Raw genomic sequence first — 17,444 nt, forward strand, 5'->3', positions numbered from 1 at the left:
AGGATGAGCTGGGAGGAAGCACCCCCACCCCCCCGCCATTGAATCACTCCCATCACAGACCTCACACTCTTTGCAGACCCGTGTGTGCGTCCTGTGGCTCCAGGATTCCATCTTATGAATGATGGGTGCTGATGAGAGGACACCCAACAGACCCTCTGCCATCTCCAGCAATACACACTCCTTGGGCAGCCTGCGCTGCTCAGTGCGGGAGGCACGGTGGTGGGAGGCGCAGGAGGGGGGCCTGGCCACCTGGGTTGCAGGTCAGTTTTCTAATCATACTTCACTAATTTGTCCACAAATACTGACTGAGCCTCTACTGCATACCAGGCAGTGAACAAGACGAACAAATTTTCTGTCCCCATGGAGCAGACATTCTATGGGGAAAACAAATAAAACCAAGATGAGCTGGTAAAGCGGATGATACACTAGTGCTAAGTACTAGACAGAAAAATATGCAGCAGTGCGGGGTGTGGAATGTTGCGGCGGAGGCTGAGATCTCAGATGGAGCGGTGCACCATGTTTAGCACAGAGAGAGGTTTGGAGCCCGGCGCTGGAGCCAGAATGCTGGGTTCAAGTCCCATCCGCTGCTCGTGTGTGATCTAACAGAGGCTACTTCCTTCTTTAAGCCTCAGTTTTCTCGTATGTGAAATGGAGATACTAACAGTCCCTGCCCGCGGAGGTTTGAGAGGTAGAGTGAAATAATACGCTCAGTGTGTTTGCACAGTACGTGGCCCCTCCCAACCTTAGCTTCTCTCCGTGGCTAATATTCCCCCTTGAGCCTGAGATATGTAGTTTCCCTAATACTCTGTGCCCTGACACGTTCTCTTTCCCTGGAACTTTGAGGTCTGGTGGGGGTGCTGCGGGAGAATGGATGCTCATTTTGGAGGTTCAGTGCCACTGTGTTCTGTGATCATCTGGAATGTTCCCTGTCCATCTCTCCCTTGAGGCTGTAGTTTCTTTGGGAGCTTGAGGGCAGGAATGTGTGTTATTCATGAGTTTCTGCCTCATGTCTACTGCAGGCCTGGTACTTAAGGGTGATCGATAATTTCTAACTAAATTAATGAATGGTGAATGCATGCTGTAAGGACTTAGTGAGATCTGAAGTAATCAAGGAAGGCTCCATGGAAGAAGTGTCATGAGCGGAGGGCTTGGAACTGCCAGTGGGAATGAAGAGCACCTTCTCACTGGCGTAGATAGATCCCATGCAGTGTGGTGCCCCCTTCAGAGAGAAAGAACGTGTGTCTGCCGGTGAGAGTCTGGCTCTGGCCTGCGGCACCGATCTTCTGAGAGCCGGTGCTTGGGAGGCCTGGGGTCTTCTTCCCCCGTCACTGCCAGCCCCGGTGGAAAGCGGGGATAAGCATGGGGCCTTCTGGACCTTCTCACAAAGGCTGGGCTCCTGGTGGGGGAGATGGATGAGTGGAGGCTGCACACTCGGCTGGCGGGGCTGTGAATTATTGATCACCGGAGGGTAATGTGTCGGCAAGGTCGTTTCCCGCCCAGGCCAAACTGCTCGATCACGCTTAATTGCCTGTTTTCCAAATTTCCCTAGGGCTGGCCTGGGGCGGGTGGGGGTTAGCTCTGTGCCCATTTATTTTGATCGAATCCAGTCTATGGGGTGAAAAAGGGATGCCACCCTTTGCTCTTTGGTATTAAGTTTGCAAACTGTGGGTGGGAAGGCTTCAGGTGCTAACGGGGGCGTCTGTCCTACCTGGCGTTGCAAAGAGGGGCTGCTCTGTGCACCCCCACCCCTAAGACTTGACTTACTTGTTTGAGCGGTGGGCTGGCAGAATCTGAGAAATGGGGGGCAATGTATACTCCCTGAGCATGTGCGATATGCCAGGCTCTATGTATATCACGTTCTTTAATTCTCACTGAGACATCCAAATAAAATAAACATAACACATCAAAGTGGGGAACCCGATGAAGGAACAGATCTTTAAAGAAAATGGTCAAAAGCCGCTTGCAAGGATTTCTCCACCTCTTAGGGACCGGGAGGGTAGGAAAGGGTAATGTGGGGGAATGAAAGCAGGTTGAGGGGGGACTGCTCTGGAGACGCCTGTGCTGGGACCCCTGTCCCTGTTAATGGGAGGAAAAGGAGGTACCTGCCCCCCTGCAGCCAGGTGGGGGTTGATGACTCAAAGCCTCCAATGTAGCTGCTGGAATAACAGGGAACAGATTTACCTTCCCACCCAAAATAACTAAAGAACAGGACAAAACCTATGAAACAACAGTTTCCGAGAGATTGGACATCGGGCAGTGAAGGACCGTGATCACTGAGAGATACAAGCAACAAGGTGCGCTCACAGATTGCTCCAGCTTACGCCTTGGGAGTTCCCTGGCCAAGCTGCAGGGAGAGGTTGTCCAAGCTGAGCCTGGTGGAATTGCCCAGCTGAGGAGGCTGCGCTGAAAGCGTGGGGAACCAAGGTCGTTACAGTCCACAGGGCAGAATCATGGACATCATAGAGCTGCAAAAACAGAGAGACGGGGATTGAGAGAGAGAGAGAGAGAGAGAGAGAGAGAGAGAGAGAGAGAGAGAGAGAAAGTGAGCTCCAGAGATATGGAGAGGCAAGCTTGAGTACTCAGCTGGGTACTGACCTGCATATACATGGAGGAAATTACCCAAAGTCAGGGAAAGAACCACCCAAAGGACCGGAGAGAATGGTGCTTCAAACACACACAGAATCAAGAATAGTGTCTGCTCTCACCAGCAGACTGGAGACACTCACAATTCATGGAGGAAAGTCTTGCTTCAGTAGTGGAGAATGATTAGTCCTACTTTGAGAATTGTTCCAATTATGCTTAGCAAATCACCAGTGCAAGATTGAAAGAGTTAAACTGGTGCTGAGTGGACTACAACCCAGAACAAAGCTCAAGAATATTTACAGAAATACGGAATACCCAGCACCCCCCAAGGTGAAGGGCACAATGTCTGGTATCTGGAAAAAAATTGTTAGCCAGCAAAGAAGCGGGAAAATAAAACACATAATGAGGAGAAAAGTCAATCGACTGAAACGGATCCAGAATTGGCACAGACATTAGACTCATCAGACAATGATGCGAAACCAGTTATTATACAATTACGTGCCCGTCAACAACAGGGGAACTCTGAGAAATGTGTTGTTAGAGCTTTCATTGCTTTGAGAACAGCATACAGTGCACCCACTGCACACCTAGGCTGTCTCGGTAGCCTATTGCTTCGAGGCTACGAGCCTGTACTGTACAGTGTGTTACCGTATGAAACAACACAAGATGAAAACAATGTAATCAAGAGACGGTGAATGAGGCTGCTGGTGTTGTAACATGACATACTGTTTTACAGCAAATTTTTTATAAGTAGAACGATTACACTCCAAAATAATGATAAAAAGTATAGTATAGTAAGTGCATAAACCAGGAACACAGTCATTTATTATAATGATTAAGTATTATGTACTGTATGTAACTGTATGTGCTACACTTTCGTATGACTGGCAGGAGGTTTGTGTACACCATCGTCACCACAGACATGTGAGTAACGCAGTGTGCTACAACGCTGCGACAGCTAGGTGATAGGGAGTTTTAGCTCCATTATCCTCTTATGGGACCACCGTCGTATATGTGGTCCCTCGCTGAGCACAGTGTCGTTGTACAGCCCGTGTCTGTAACTGTCTTCCATATGGTCAGAAAGTTAGAGAAAAGAAAGTCATTACAATGAATGCAGAGGATATAAAAAAAGACCTAAATCAAATGATCATAGGTGAAAACCTCAATTTTAATATGTAAAACGCACTGAGTGGGATTAACAGCAGAGTGGACACTGCACAAGAATATACTAGTTAACTTGAAGGCAACCATGGAAATTATTAAAAAAGAAACAGAGTAAAAAGACAAAAATAATAATTTAAGAGAGGGACAGAGGCTTGGTGAGCTGTGAGAAAACTTCACGAGGCCTAACATATGTGCAGTTGAAGTCCCTGAAAGAGTGGAGAGGGAGGTATGGAAAATATCTGAAAATATAATGGCTAAAATTTTTCCAAATTTGAGGAAAACTATACACCCACAAGAATACAAGAATCTCAGTGAACTCCAAACGCAATAAAAATGAACAAGAAACCCCACACTAAGGCTCATTATAATTAAATTGCTCAAAATCAGTAATAAAGAGAAAATCTTAAAACTAGCCAGAAAGGGAGTGGGATGGGGTCAAAAGGACATGCTATATACAGAGGAACAAAGCCTTAGGCTTTTTCCTATTGTAGAAAATAATGCAAGAGAGAAAGCAGTGGAATAACACCTTTAAAAAAACTGAACTTAAAAAAAACAACAACTATCAACTTAGAACTCTTATCCAGAAAAATATCTTTCAAGAATAAAAGCAAAATAAAGACTTCTCAGACATGTAAAACTAAAAGAGTTTACCTCTAGTAGATCCTAGATATAGGAAATGTTGAGGGATGTCTTTCAAATGAGCAAAATAATACTAGACGGAACACAGATCTACACAAAAGAATGAAGAACAGTGCCATCAGACATGATAATATTTTTTCTTATTATTTTAGTCTCTTCAAAATATAATTGGCCCTTGAAACAAAAATAATAACCATGTAGTGTGAGGATTTATGACATATATAAAAGTAAGATGTATGACCGCAATAGCAATAACAGTGGTGGTGGTGGAGAGAATGGAAGTACATTGTTGTGTCTTAAACTATATGTGAAGTAGTGTAGTATCACTTGAAGATAGACTGTGATAAGTTAAAGATATACACTATAAACTGTAAAGCAACTACTAAAATAATAAAACAAAGAGTTATAGCTAATAAGCCACAAAGTAGATACAATAGAATAATTTAAAAATGCTCAATTAATCCCAAAGAAGGCAGAAAAAGAGAAAGAAGGGAACATAGAAAAGATGGAACAAATGGAAGACAAATATCAAGATGGTAGATTTAAACCTACCCACATCAATAATTACATTAAATGGCAATGGTCTAAATAGCCCAATTAACAGTCAGAAATGATCAAACTGGATGGAAAAGCAAGATCCAAATATAGGCATCCCACTTTAAATACAATGGGCAGGAATACATTAAATGTAAAACAGTGAAAAAAATATACTATGGAACACAATCAAATGAAAGCTGCAGTGGCAATGTTCATGTAGAATTCAGAGTAAAAAATATTAAAAGGGTTAAAGAAAGTAATTTTATAAGGATAAAGAGGATGTCACAATCTTAATGTTTACATACCTAATAACAGATCTTCAAAACACATGAAATAAAAATAGATAGAACTACAATAATGAATAAATGAATCCATAATTACAGTTGGAGATGTCGATAATCATCTTTTAATAATTGATAAAACAAGTAGAAAAAAAGTATACAAGGAAATGGAAGACACGAGCAACACTATCAACCACCTGGACTTAGTTTACGTTTATAGAACACTCCACCCAACAACAGCAGAATACACATCTGTTTTCAAGCACCCGCCACAGAACACTTACCAAAATAGACCATATTCTGGGCCACAAAACAAGTTTCAGTACATGTAAAGGGATTCAAGTCACAAAAAGTTTGTTCTCTGCTACAATTGAATTAAATTAGAAATCAATAAGAGAAGGAGCTCTGGAAAATATCCAAGTATTTGGAAACTATGTAGCACATTTCTATGTAATTTGTGCATCCAAGAAGAAGTCAACAGAGACATTCAAAAGTATTTTTACCTGAATGAAAATGAAAGCACAGTATTTCACAATCTATGAGATGTCACTAGAATACTTTAAGAGGGAATTTTATAACATGAAACATCTATACTGGGAAAAAATTCTCAAGTCAATTACCTTAGATTCTACCTTAAGAAACTAGAAAAATAAGAGCAAATTACACCCAGAGTAAGCAGAAGAAAGGAAATAATAAGAATCAGAATACAAGTTAACAAAATATAGAACAAAAATAATAGAGAAAATCAATGAAGCCAAAGGCTGATTCTTGGAGCTTTTTATCAATAAAATTGATAAACCTCTTTCCAGAATGACCAGGACAACAAAAGAAAAGAGAAGGTTACCAATATCAAGAATGAGAGGTGACATCACTAGAGATCCTACAGCTATTAAAAGGGAATATTAAAAGAATAATAAGGGAATATTAAGAACTTCTTGCTAATAAACTCAACAACTTATATGGAATTTATAAATTACTTGAAAGACATAAACTACCAAAGCTTACTGAAGAAGAAAAACATATTCTGTGTAGTCCTATAACTATTAAAGAAATTGAATTTATGATTTACAACATTTTCACAAAGAAAACTCCAGGCCCAGATGTCTTCACTGATGACTTCTACCAAACATTTAAGGAATAAACAGTTCCAATTTTACACAAACTCTTCCAGAAAATTAAAGAAAAGGGAATACTTCCCAAATCATTCTGTGAGACAACATTACCCTGGTATTACAACCACAGAAAGACATTATGGGAAAAGAAAACTACAGACCAATGCCAATATCCTTCATGAACATCAATACAAAATTTTGTAACAAATCTAATCCAACAACGTAGAAAATGGATAATACATCATGACCAAGTGGGTTTATCCTATGCATGCAAAGTAGGTTTAACATTTGAAAATTGATGAATGTAATTCACCATATGAACAATCTAAAATATAAACTATACAATCACCTTAACAGAGAAAGCATTTGACAAAATCCAGCCTCTATTCTTGATAAAATCTCTCAGAAAACTGTGAATAGAAGTGAACTTCCTCAATTTAGTAAAGAATATCTTTGAAAAACCTACAGATGTAATGGTGAAATACTGGATGCATTCCCCCTAAGACTGGGACAAAGCAAGGATGGCCACTTGTAGCACGACTATTCAACATTTTACTGGAGGTTATAGCCAGTGCAATAAAGCAAGAAAGAGAAATAAAAGTCATTCAGATTAGAAAGGAAGAAGGAAAACTGTTTTTATTCACAGATGACATGATTGTCTGTGTAGAAATCTGATGGGATCTACAAAAGAGCTGCCAGAATTAATAATGATTTTAGCAAGTTTTCAGGATATAAGATCAATCAGACTTGAAAATTTTAAAATACCATTTACAATATGAGATATGAAGGAATAAGAGGTGAAGAAACTATGTACTGAAAATTATAAAACATTGATGAGAGAAATGAAAGAAGACCTAAGTAAGTGGAGAGATATACTACATTGGGTTGGAAGACTCAGCATTGTTAAGATGTCAATTCTCCCTAAATTGATCTATGGATTCAACACAATCCAATTAAAATTTCAATAGGCATTTTTTTTGAAACTGACAAACTAGTTCTAGAATTCATGTGGAAATGCAAAGGACCTAAAATAGCCAAAACAACTTTGAAAGAAAAGAGTGAAGTTGGAAGACTAAGCGAATCTACTTTCAATAACTTACAAAGCTTTGGTAATTGATACAAGTGGTATTTATGTAAAGATAAATAAATAGATCAATGGAACAGAATAGAGTCCAGAAATAGACTCATATATATCTGGCCACTGATATAGCTGATTTTCAACAAAGATGAAAATGTAGTTTAGTGGAGAATACATAGACAATTGGTGCTAAAATAATTGTGTGTGCATGTGTGTGTGTGTGTAAAAAGGAACTTCTACACTTCAAAAAAATGAAGCATATCTTGCATCATATCCAAGAATTAATTCAAAATGGATCATAGACCGAAATATAAAGCCTAAACCTGTAAAAATTCTACAAAAGGCGTGGACAATTTTTTTTTAAAGACCAGATAGTAAGTATTTAGGCTCACGGGCATTATGGTCTGTGTTGTAACTACACAACTCTGCCATTGTAGTGTGAAAGAGACCACGGAAAAATACATAAATGAATGGATAGGATGTGTTCCAATAAAAGTTTACATATAAAAATAGACAGCTGGTATGTAGGCCATTGCTGACTTTTGTTGTAAAAGAAAACAGGATAAAAAATTCTGTGACATTGAGTTAGTCAAAGATTTCTTAGATATGACAACAAAACAGGATCCATAGGAGAAAAAAATTTGGTAAATTGGGCTTCATCAAAATAAAAAATGTCGGGGCCAGCCCGGTGGCTCAGGTGGTTAGAGCTCCATGCTCCTAACTCTGAAGGCTGCCAGTTCGATTCCCACATGGGCCAGTGGGCTCTCAACCACAAGGTTGCCAGTTCAATTCCTCAAGTCCCACAAGGGATGGTGGGCTCCGCCCCCTGCAACTAAGATTGAACACAGCACCTTGAGCTGAGCTGCTGCTGAGCCCCCAGATGGCTCAGTTGGTTGGAGCGCATCCTCTCAACCACAAGGTTGCCAGTTCGACTCCCGCAAGGGATGGTGGGCTGTGCCCCCTGCAACTAGCAATGGCAACTGGACCTGAAGCTGAGCTGCGCCCTCCACAACTAAGACCGAAAGGACAACTTGAAGCTGAACAGCACCCTCCACAAATAAGATTAAAGGACAACAACTTGACTTGGAAAAAAGTCCTGGAAGTACACACTGTTCCCCAATAAAGTCCTGTTCCCCTTCCCCAATAAAATCTTTTAAAAAAATTAAAAATGTCTCCTCTTTGAAAGACATTATTAAGAGAATGAAAGACAAGGCCTAGTCTGGGAGACAATCTTTGCAAAACATATGTCTGATACATGGCTTAGATCTAGACTATATAAAGAATTCTCAAAGCTCCACACTAAGAAAACAAACAACCTAAATAATAAATGGGGAAAATGTCTGAACAGACAGTTCCCCAAATACGATACGCAGATGGCAAATAAACTCATGAAAAGATGAGCAACATCACTAATCACTGGGGTAATGGAAATTTAGAAAGTACAGCGCAGCCAGTACGTAACTACTGTGTTTCCCCGACAATAATACAGGGTCTTATATTAATTTTTGCTCCAAAAGACGCATTAGGGCTTATGTTCAGGGGATGTCATCCTGAAAAATCATGCGGGCGCTTATTTTCCGGTTAGGTCTTATTTGTGGGGAAACACGGTATTAGAATGGCGAACGTGGAGGAACTGGAACTCTCATACTGTTGATGGGAACGTAAGGTAGTGTAAGCACTTTAGAAACAGTTTGGTATGTGATCTCTGTCATATACAAACTATTCTATAAAAACAGGGAAAGTTCTTCAATTCATTTTATGTTAGTATAAATTTGCTAAAAAACTACAAGAAAAGAAAATTATTAGTCAATCTAACCTCTAAACATAGGTGCAAAAACTCACAAAAACATTAGCAAAACAAATCAGGCAATATGTATATTAAAATGTCTTATGACAACGTAAGGTCCACCCTGGGAGCATAAGAATGTTTTAAAGATGAGATGTTACCTTAACTGACTCCATTAATCGATTAAAGGCAAAAAGCCATATGATCTATCAATGGATGCAGCAAAACAAAGCAATTAGCCAAACAAAAAACATTTATTATCCAAATGAATACACCACATTAAATGTCAACACTCATTCCTGATAAAGTCTCTCCAAAAACTAGGGAGGATGAGGAAGGGTATCTATCAAACAGCAGACATTACTTTTCATGGTGGAACTTTAAAAGGCATCTCAGACAGAGGTGTCTTGTGTCACCGCTGCTATTCAACTCTACCTTATATCGGAACCAACTGGACCAGACAGCAAATGGGTGGTGAATGGCAAGGAAAAGCCAAAATGGTCTGTAATTGCAGGTATGATTGTCTACATAGAAAATTCAAGAGAATCTGCTGTTAAACTAGTACAACTACATGATAGTTCAACAAACTGCTGGATACAAGACAACATGCTAAAATCTTCTGAACAGCAATACCAGTTAGAACATATAAGAGGGGGCAAACCTCACAGCTGTCAAATCTAGAGGACACTTGAGGTGAAACGCAAGAGAAGAGGCACCAGCATTCGTGGAGGCAGCACAGCAGAGCGGTTCAGAGCGGAGCCTGCAGCCCAGAACGCCCAGCTTCTCAGCCCAAGCCGACTGCTTACGGACTTCGGTTAATTACTTGATTACATTGCGCCTCAGTTTCCTCATTTTTGAAAGGGAGACCGTAATATCATCTACCTCAGAGGGAAGCTGGGTAGATCAGTTGAGTTACATAGAAAATATTTAGAACAGTAGTTGGCACATAGAAATGTATAAATGTTTGCTGTTATTGCTATGAAGAAAAAGACAACACTTCTTAGAAGAACATGAGAGAACATCTGAATAAACAGAGACAGACCACGTCTATGGCTGGGACAATTCATATCAGAGATATGTAAATTTTCTCCTGGTTTATTTATATATTCTTTGTAGTTTAATGAAAATGACAACAGGATTTTTTATGGGAACTGACACACTGAACATTTATATAGAAAAGCAAAGGCCCAAGAACAGTCAGGACAGTTTTGAACAAGAGCAAAGATTTTTGATCTGCTTGATACTGACTTATTATAAAACTATACTCTCCCATGCAGGTACATAGCCAGACAAAAAGACCAATGGAATAGATTAGAGAGTCCAGAAATTGACTCACACATCTGTGGGAACTGGGTATGGGAGAAAATTGGCATTATGTATCAGAGGGCGAAGGATGAACTATTCAATACATGATTTGGATATTACGTTCTTCATGTGGAAAAAGAATACAATTAGATCCCTACCTCACCCCAAACATAACAGTATGCTCTAGATGGGCTAAATTTAAATGTAAAAGGAAGACATTCTATAGCTCATCTTTATAACTCAGGAGGTAGTGAAGTCTTTATTGAACAGGACACAAAAGGCAAAATACTTAAAAGAAAATACTGATAATTTTCACTCCATCAAAATTAGTGACTTCTCTTAGAAAAGAGTACTGCAAACAAAATTAAGAGAAAAGCAACAAATTAGAAGAGAATGTCTGCAACACACATAGACAGAGAATAGGTAGTAAAATTATCTAAGAGGCTCCAGGAGATCAGTCAGAAAAAAAGCCAACAGTGGAGAAATGGGCAAAAGGAAGGGAAGGCAAGTCACAGAAGGGGACACGCCAATGGCCAAACGGAAAGATTATCAACCTCACTATTAATCAGAAACACAAACAGTCATCGTATGGCCCACTCGTCAACTTGCCATGCTTTAAGTTAATTCCAAGTGTAACTCAGAGTGTGATGCACTACTGTAGACATATACATTATTTCTGCTTTGGCAACATATGCGAAGTTAAATATCTATGTTTACCATAATCCTGCTGCCAGGTGTCCATCCTGGGAAACCCTTCCACTTGGGCACCAGGGACTAGGTAAAACGATGCCCATGCAGTATTGTTTGAAACCTCAGAAGGTTAGAAACAACCTAAATGCCCATCAAGGTGGGGATGGGAGAAATAATAAATTAATTGTAGTCACTTGGGTGCTCAGAAATGTTTAACAACCTACTGTCTGGGGCAAAAAGGCATTAATTTGCAGCAGGTGCTTGTTTCTGGGGTATAAATAGCCCCACCATGGCTGATTGCTAGCAATCACCATGACATCACTGAACGCAGAATTGGGAGGAGATGGGCACAGTTAGCTCTTGGGAGAAGGTTTCTGGGGCGGGCTCCAGCACACCATTGATGGTTTTCTTTCAACACTCAAGATCAATGATGGAACTAAGTAGTGCTGAAAAAAGAATGCTTAGAAAATAAGCAATTTGTTATACGGAACCCGAATAGCCATGGCAATCCTGGCAATCTTGAGACATAAGAACAAAGTGGGAGGTATCACGTTACCTGACATCAAATTATACTACAAGGCTACAGTAATCAAAACAGCATGGTGCTGGCATAAAAATAGACACATAGATCCATGGAACAGAATAGAGAGCCCAGAAATAAATCCATGCCTATATGGTCATTTAATCTATGACAAAGGAAGCAATAATTTATATTGGGGTAAAGACAGTCTATTCAATAAAATGGTGCTGGGAAAACTGGACAGACACATGCAAAAAAATGAAACTGGACCACCTTCTTACGCCATCTACGAGAATAAACTCAAAATGGATGAGAGACTTAAATGTAAGACCTGAAACCATAAAAACTCCTAGAAGATAATATAAGAAGTAAACTCTCAGACATTACCCTTAGCGATGTTTTCACTGATATATCTCTTGGGGCAAGGGAAACAAAAGAAAAAATAAACAAATGGGACTACATCAAACTAAGAAGTTTTTTTCACAGCGAAGGAAACCATGAACAAAACAAAGACATCCTACTGAATGGCAGAAGATGTTTATCAGTGATACATCTGATAATATTGGTTATATCCAAAATTTATAAAAATACTCATACAACTCAACACCAAAAAAATCCAATTAAAAATTGGACAGAGGACATGAATAGACATTTCTCCAAAGAGGACATACAGATGACCAATAGTCTTATGAAAAGATGTTCAACGTCACTAATCATCAGAGAAATGCAAATAAGAACCACAAGGAAATATCACCTCACTCCTATCAGAATGGCGTCATCAATGAATCAACAAACAGCAAGTGTTGGTAAGGATGTGGAGAAAAGGGAACCCTCATGCACTGTTGGTGGGATTGCAGATTGGTGCAGCCACTATGGAAATCAGTATGGAGGTGCCTCAAAAAATTAAAGATAGAACCTACTTTATGACCCAGCAATTCCACTCCTGGGTATTTATCCAAAGAAACCCAAAACACTAATTTGAAAAAATATATGCACCCCTATGTTTACTGCAGCACTATTCACAATAGCCAAGATATGAAAACAACTAAAATGCCCATCAATAGATTATTGGATAAAGAAATTGTGGTACATTTATACAACGGAGTATTACTCTGCCATTTGTGACAACATGGATGGACCTAGAGAATATTATGCTGAGTGAAATAAGTTAGATAGAGAAAGACAAATATCACATCATCTCACTTATATGTGGAATCTAAAGAACAGAATAAATGAGTAAACTAAACAGAAATAGACTCAGAGATACAGAGAAAAAAACTGATGGTTGCTAGATGGGAGGGGAGGTTGGGGGATGGGGAGAAGGTGAGGGGATTAGAAAGCACAAATTGGTAGTCACAAAATAGTCATGGGGATGTGAAATATGTGGGGTGTCAGATGGATACTGAACTTATGGGGGGATCACTTCATAGATTATATAAATGCCTAACCACTGCACTGTACACATGAAACTAATATAAAATAATATTGAATGTCACCTAAAATTACACACACACACACAGTGCTAAGAAATGTATACATATTTTAAGAAAGGAAAAAAACTGTATTAAAATTGTAATACTCTCTATATACCAATAACAAAAGATGAATACAAGTCACACTTGACCTCTGCAATGACAAGAGGTGCTCCAAGTGGTTACCATCAGTGTAATTTTAATACAGTTTTTTCCTTTCTTAAAATGTGTGTACATTTTTTGTCACCCTCTATGTGTGTGTGTGTATACACATTGTCATGGGACATAAAGTACAGCATAGGGAATACAGACAATGGAAATGTAGCACCTTTATACAATGTCAGATGGGTAGTAGATTGGGGGGGTGATCACTTTGTGAGGGGTGTAAATGTCAAACTATTATGTTGTTTTGTACACCTGAAACTAATAATAAAAAAAGAAAAGCAATTTGGAATATGGTGGAATCAATATGATAATGTTTGTATAAATTTTAAAATTACATGAGATGATATAATGCATGTATATGTGTTAAAGAATTGAACATGGCTGGGAAGAAAACATAAATTTTGAAATAATGTTTGCCTTTAGAAAGAAAAACGTGAGGATTAGGACTCGGAAGGGATGCAAAGGAACTTCGGTACGTTACGTCCCCGTGGTTTTATTCCCTACACAGAAAGAGCCGAAGTAAATATGTCAGAATCTTCTTTTTTTAAAAAAATTTTATTTATTTTTATTTATTTTTAATTTGTTGGGGTGACAATTGTTAGTAAAATTACATAGATTTCAGGTGTACAATTCTGCATTACATCATCTATAAATCCCATTGTGTGTTCATCACCCAGAGTCAGTTCTCCTTCCATCACCATATATTTGATCCCCTTACCCTCAGCTCCCCCTTCCCTCCCCCCTTACCCTCCGGTAAGGCAGAATCTTAATATTGATTCCTTTTAGATCAACATTCAAAAGGTGGAGGATTGTAATAATACACTCTAATCTTTGTTTACCTGAAATATTTTGTTAAAATAAATACAATACAAAAATAAAGTATGATCATGGTGATGTAAAAACAAAACTCTACCTTGAGAGGCTGTGGGACACACCCTGAAAGGTTCTTGGTAATCAGGTTTGGATTCAGGACCATAGCTTTCCCATTTTCCTTTATTTCCACATTTTCTATCATGAGTAAGTGTTCCTTTCACAGTGGCAACAAATCACTAAACTTGGGAGTGTTGAGCACGGTGGCAGCTCTGGCCCCTCCTGTGTTGACATCTCTGTTTGATGGGTGTTAGAGGGCTCCTCTCAGAGTCCTGGATACTCTCCACCCAGAGGCACTGTGACCTAGCCTGGGGGTTTTTGTCCAGCACTTCACTGGAGGAAAGACCCATCCTGGCACTGCCTTGGGCAGTCTCTACAGGGTAAAAGAGATGTTTCACAGTGATGGGAAGAAGCCAGACACCACCTTGGGACCTGGGTGGTCATGGAGCAGTTATATTAGTATGGGTGACGGGACATACTAATATTATGTATGATTAGTATACTGCTAGCTAGTATGGGTGACAGGACAAGCTTTGGATTCGCACAGACCTGGGTAAATCTTGGCTCTGCCATTTACTAGCTGGGTGACTTGGCAAAAGTGACTTGGTGCCTTTTTTTCCCCATTTATAAAATGAATACTGTAGTAGATTGAATTATTGTGAAAAATGTTTGCAGCCTTTCCCTGGGGAAGACGGCGCTCGTGTGCTCCATTGAGCTCCATTGAGGGCATGTGGCCACGGGACCTATTGTGTGTCTCCCTACTCTGTCAAACTCGTGAGTGGCAGTTATGTGACTCACTTGGGCCAATGAAGCTGTACGCATGAGCTCGTGGCCCCCGTCTCTCTTTTTTGCCTTTCTCATAGGCCCCACAAGGTCCAAATGTGGGGCCACTCCATCAGCCTGGTTCCCACAGCAAAGATGACGAGGATAAGAGCTGGAGTCAACTCGTGATGGACGTGTAGCACGTGTGAGCTGTAGCTTCTGTAGACCACTGCACTGTGAAGGGTCAACCATTGTTGCAATATAACCTAGTCCCTTCTGGCTGAGATGAGTCCTCATGTTTTGAGGACAGAATGAGCTAACATGTGAAGTGCTTTGCCAGCACCTGGCATAAGGACGTAGCAGTCAGGATAGGTGAGGTTATAATGTAGTAACAAACAAGCCACAAATCTTGATGACTAAACACATTGCATCTTTGTTTCTCGCTCACACTACAGCTCTTATAGGGGTCCCTATTCTTTGGAACCATTCAGGGACCCTGGCTGATAGAGGGTCTATCTTGATGCTTTTCAAGACTCTGAGTTGGGGGTGGGGGTAGGGAATAAAAAGAATTTGACAAACCACATGCAGGCTCTAAAAGCTCCAATTAAGAGGGACGCCAGTCACTTCCCTCACATTTCACCACCCAAAGCAAATCATGACTACACCTAATTTTAAACAGAACAGGAAGTACAAATGTACCCCAAGCGCAGAAGGAGGCAGGAAGCAGGACACATGGAGGCAGCGGTAGACCTCCCTGTGGCCATCTGATGAATGGTAGCTGCCGCTAGACTTAGCACTCATCATGACATTTAGGCTGATCCCAAAGGGTGAAAAGCCAGACGTGGGAAAGGCATTCTAGGCAGAGGACAAGTGTACGCAAATGCAGAGTCTTGAAGGGGCCTGCCTTGCCCAGGAAACTGCAAATGTTCAGGGAAGAGCAGATGGTGCACACAGGGAATGGACTAGAGGTTGGCAGTTTGGGGCCATACTTGGAGACCTTTAGACTTTAGCATCTGGAAAGTGGGAGCCTTGAAACATTGGCAGCAGGAAAGCGAACATGGTCAGTTTTCAGTCCACGTGAGGCAGGGGTGAGTCCTGAATATGGCTGAGGCTGGCGTGAGGAGGAGGAGGTTTTGAGCGCTCTGAGGGCGAGTCCACAGGGCTGGAAGATGGACAGGCTGTGAAGGGCTGGGGGGAGGGGTCGAGGATGCCGGCAGGTCCTCCTGCGTGGGGAGGAGAGTGCAGTGGAGGAGGTAGAATGGCTGACATCACTTACAAGGCCAATAGCTCGTCCCAGGAGGTTGTGGCGCCTCAGGAACTCTCTCCTGTGACCTCTTTGGTAAACTCTTTCACATGAGAGACTGAAGCGCCACCATCCGCCAGTTCCCCGATGAGTACATATAGCCAGCGGAAGTCAGGCCACTTGAGTGCTGAGACAGAGCTTTAGTCATAGTCACCCCCAAACGGAAACAAGCTAAAGGCCGACCAACGGGAGGGCACACTGCAGTGTATTTCCACAATGGAATATTAGACAACAATAAAGTATGAACCAACTACAGCCGCATGTACAAAATAGTGACTGAACTTCAGAAATGGAATGTTGAACAAAAGAAACCAGATAGAAAACTACTCACGCTCTAGGATTCTATTTGCAGAAAGCCCCCACATAGCAAACTCACAGCGTAAGAAGTCAAGACGGGGATTTCTTTGGGGGGGACAGAGCGGGTCAGGAGGGAGGTCTTGAGGGGTGGCAGTGTCCCCTTTTCTGCTGTGGGTGGTAGTGACACAGTGTTTACTCCGTGATGAGTCAAACATTGAACTTCTGTGCACTTTCCTGTGCATACACTATACGTCCATTACAACAAAGCTGGGGGAAACAGAGGCAGGCCGCGACACAGCATTTCAGGGACATGAGGAGAAGCATACCTTAGAGAGCAGCTGAGCCGCAGAAGGTGGCCTCACGAAGTGAGAGAGTAGTGGGGCTGGCCCGCGGGGTGGCAGCTGCTGAGATGTCAGCTCAGGGAGGAGGCCAGAGACGCGTCTGCTGGTTCAGGAACAGGAAAGTCATGACGCACCCAGTGCCTTTTGGGGAGGAGATGGGAGGTGGTAGTAAGAAGGCAGGCTGGTGGGGTGCTCCAGCAGCGAGTGGGAGAGGGGAAGAGGAGATGGCAAGTGTGGACGTGCTCCTCTGGCAGTCTGGTTGTGAGGGGAGGAGAGCGCCTAGCCGGCAGCTGGAAGGGCACACGGGACCAGGACTGGTCTTTAAGGGGGAAAAGGCTTGGCCACGGGGAGCTGCCAGAGGGATGCTGACAAACTTCACCTGTCACAGAGGTCCCCTCCCCTCACCCTTTGTACAACAGACCTCCCCTCACCATCCATCTCCACGCCTGCACCCATTGTGTCTTCTCGCTCATTGTGACCAACATGTGACGTGTTCATCTTATCTGGGTGCTCTCACCCCACTAGGAGGCCAACCCCAC

Source organism: Rhinolophus sinicus, linkage group LG02, assembly GCF_036562045.2.
Source record: "Rhinolophus sinicus isolate RSC01 linkage group LG02, ASM3656204v1, whole genome shotgun sequence".
Taxonomy (NCBI): Eukaryota; Metazoa; Chordata; class Mammalia; order Chiroptera; family Rhinolophidae; genus Rhinolophus; species Rhinolophus sinicus.